This window comes from Ornithorhynchus anatinus, chromosome 3 (assembly GCF_004115215.2).
Source record: "Ornithorhynchus anatinus isolate Pmale09 chromosome 3, mOrnAna1.pri.v4, whole genome shotgun sequence".
Lineage (NCBI taxonomy): Eukaryota > Metazoa > Chordata > Mammalia > Monotremata > Ornithorhynchidae > Ornithorhynchus > Ornithorhynchus anatinus.
Window position 1 is genome coordinate 141,962,309 of NC_041730.1, and position 3,363 is coordinate 141,965,671.

At 52.7% G+C, this 3,363-nt stretch overlaps 1 long non-coding RNA gene across 2 annotated transcripts; it reads left to right on the plus strand.

Moving 5' to 3' along the window:
* The first annotated feature begins 458 nt into the window (after nucleotides 1–458).
* On the plus strand, nucleotides 459–2,541 carry LOC114810199. 2 transcript variants are annotated; one of them, XR_003757926.2, is made up of 4 exons: nucleotides 459–732; nucleotides 1,493–1,566; nucleotides 1,652–1,930; nucleotides 2,287–2,541. It is a non-coding gene; the product is annotated as an uncharacterized LOC114810199 (long non-coding RNA). The 2 variants fall into 2 exon arrangements; XR_003757925.2 differs by having other exon boundaries at nucleotides 460–732; nucleotides 1,652–1,925.
* Nucleotides 2,542–3,363: the final 822 nt, after the last annotated feature.

Genomic DNA, 3,363 nt, shown 5'->3' on the forward strand with positions numbered 1-3,363 from the left:
ATTTGAGTCTTCCCATTTGGATCTTCACAGCCCGGGCACCAGGAAGAGCGATAAAAGTATGGGTGCAAGCAAAAGGGGGGCTGGCTTAGTGCCATGAACCCCATATGTAACTCTCCCAGTCGGGTCTTCGTGGCCTGAGCATCGGGCAGAGCAAGAAACAGTTTGGTGCCAGGAAAATGGGGGACTAATAATGTTGGTATTTGTTAAGCGCTTACTATGTGCCAAGCACTGTTCTAAGCGCTGGGGTAGACACAGGGGAGTCAGGTTGTCCCACGTGGGGCTCACAGTCTTAATCCCCATTTTACAGATGAGGTAACTGAGGCACCGAGAAGTTAAGTGACTTGCCCAAAGTCACACAGCTGACAAGTGGCTGAGCCGGGATTCGAACCCATGACCTCTGACTCCAAAGCCCGTGCTCTTTCCACTGAGCCACGCTGCTTCTCAAGGACTGGCTTCAGAACCTTGGGAATCGATTTTCTCAGTTGCATATTTGTGTCTGGGCTCTAGGGAGAGTGAAGATGGCTTTGGCTTTGTCACTTTCCCCTCGGTTGGACTCTACCCTTGGGTTTGGGGCTTAGCCACATTTGAGGCTCAACAGGTGTAAGAGCTTCCCGCTCAGTCAGAGATGATCACTGGAAGAGTCTCCACCTGTATCGTTCCCACCGGTCGGCTCTACTATCTTTGCAGTGACCAGATGGAGCGTGTACCTCGGACTCTGAGCCTACTGAACAGGTTAGAATCGGCATCACTCTGGGGCAGGGTGCTTTTTATCTTTTCTTAAAACTTGGGTTTGGGCAGTGTCGCTGAGCAGGAAAAGTTCAGGCCTGGGCATTGTGGAGGACCTGGGTTCTCATCCCAGCTCTGCCTCAGTTTCTTAACCTGTAACGTGTCGATTCAATACCTGCGCTTGGATTTGCTCCCTTTATTCACCGCTCCCTCAACCCCATATCACTTGTCAATAGCATGGCTCACTGGAAAGATCGAGGGCTTGGGAGTCAGAGGTCATGGGTTCGAATCCTGACTCTGCCACTTAGCTGTGTGACTGTGGGCAAGTCACTTCACTTCTCTTTGCCTCAGTTACCTCATCTGGAAAATGGGGATTAAGCCTGTGAGCCTCATGTGGGACAATCTGATTACCCCGTATCTACCCCAGTGCTCAGAACAGTGCTTGGTACATAGCAAGTGCTTAACAAATACCAAATTAGTATTTATTATTACTCTTATTCTAAAGAAGTTGGTTTTTAAAACGGGTCCGACGCTCAGTCGAGCCTATGTACTTCTGCGTGATCGGATTCCTCACGCATCCCTTTATCGAACCGATCTCGATCCACAAAGGGTGTTTGTGTACAGAGCATCGAACTGAGCACCGGGGAAGGTATAATACAGTCGAAAGATAGAATCCCTGTCCATGAGGAGTTGACAATCTTCTGTATATCTGCAGCCCCATTGGGCACCAGAAAGTCTCTAAATGTCTCTCTTGCCTTTTCTGTAGATGCTGGGTTCAACCGTGACTCCCAGAATGAATGAGGAGAAACCGACAGATCTGTGGGATTCTTCCGGCTGTAGGTCGGGCCCAGAGCGAACGACTATTTTCAGCAGGGGATTTGGTGTAAGCGAATGATTTTTCCCTGAATATTCTAATTCCCTTTAGGAGACGGCTTCTCCCTGGACCGAGATGAGAGGGATCAGAGAAGACTTCCAGAGGAGGAGAGCTTCCCGGCGCTCTGTGGCATGAATCGTATGGGCGAGGGAATTTCAGGCTGACTCCCTATCAGGGCTTTCACCTCCGCTTGGATCTTCACCTTCAATATCTGCCTAGAGGTCATTTGTACCCTCCGACTTGAGAGTGGACCCGGACGTCCCCGTGTCCGGGAAGAACGAGGCGAAGACGGGGGCCAAGAGAGAGAGAGCTTCCGTGTCCGGCGGTGAGGTAGTGCGATCGTGTCCGCATCTGGGGCCGGCGGCCATCTCCGTGGCCTCTTATTGCAGGGGGGCAGCGGAGGTGGCGCGGTGAGGGGGAGCGGGAGGACAGGGTAGGAAGAGGTGGGATTGTGGGTCTGAACTCCCTGCAGCACTGCCACTCGGTGCCCCCTGACCCTTCTGAGGGAGAGATCTCAGGGGGGACGGTGGCAGTCATGGGGAGGGATGGGCATGGAGGAGGGCAATGCTTGGGGACTATTTCTCCCCAAGCACCCCTTCCTCCACCCCCATGCCCTTTCCCTCCTTTGACTTCATCTCCTCTCACTACTCCCACCCCGGCCCCCGCCAAAATAAATAAATGGGTAGATATAACAGCGACCCCATAATTGTGGCCCACGGCCCGCCAGCCGGACCGTCTTCCTCTGGAATCCACCGGCAGCCATCCCGGAACGTGCCGGATTCATCGTTCCTCGACACCCCCGGCCGAAACCACCGGAGCCACGTTCGCGGAACGTCTGCCGGGATCGTCTCCGAACGCCATCGGCAGCCCCCCGAGATAGGCCCCGGGACCCTCTGGTCTCATGCACATGGGAAAAAATGAATAAAAATGTCTTAGCCCCAGTCTCAGGCCTGTTGGTGGTCTCCTGTGTGGGGATTGGGTCTGTGCTGTTCTAAGGAGTGGGGTCCGATGATTGGCAGGACAGGAGCTCCTTTCCCAACCAAGATTTTTGCAGGTCAGCGAACGTGTCTACCACATTCTTCCTCGTAGGTGGCTGAGGGCTCCGCAGAGCAGGTAGGCCTGAACCCCTAACCCCTTAAAGAAACAATGGGGCCTAGGGGATAGAATGAGGGCCTGGATTCTGGTCCCGGCTCTGCCATTCCTCTGCTGTGTGACCTTGGGCAAATCATTTCACTTCTCATCAGTTATCTCATCTGCGAAAGGGGGGTTAAGATCGTGAGTCCCACGTGGGAGAGGTACCGCGTCCATTCTGATTGGCTCCTATCTACTCCAGCGCTCAGTACAGTACCTGGCACATAGTAAACACTTACATATCAGCCATATATTTAGAGAATGTGATGCTGGACCCCACGACGCGCCATTGGTCGCCCATCCACCTCCGCATCCAACAGAAACTCCTCTCCTCTTGCTCATCGGGCTTTAGGTCATTAACCTCATATTTGAGTCTTGCCGTCTAGGTCTTCTCGGCCCAATCACGAGGAAGAAAGGTAAGAACAGGGTGACGTACCCCGAAGGAGGGGGGTCTGTCTGTGGTTGCTGGGCTCTGGTCGCAGAAAAATGAAACACACAAATGTATGAGTCTTGCAACTAAAGCTAGAGTGTGAATGTGTAAACATACCAAAGCTATGCCTTCAATGCAGAAAACATACAAGTGTGAAAGCTGTGACGCAGGTGTTTAGTATGGTGCTAAATAGCTCAGGTGT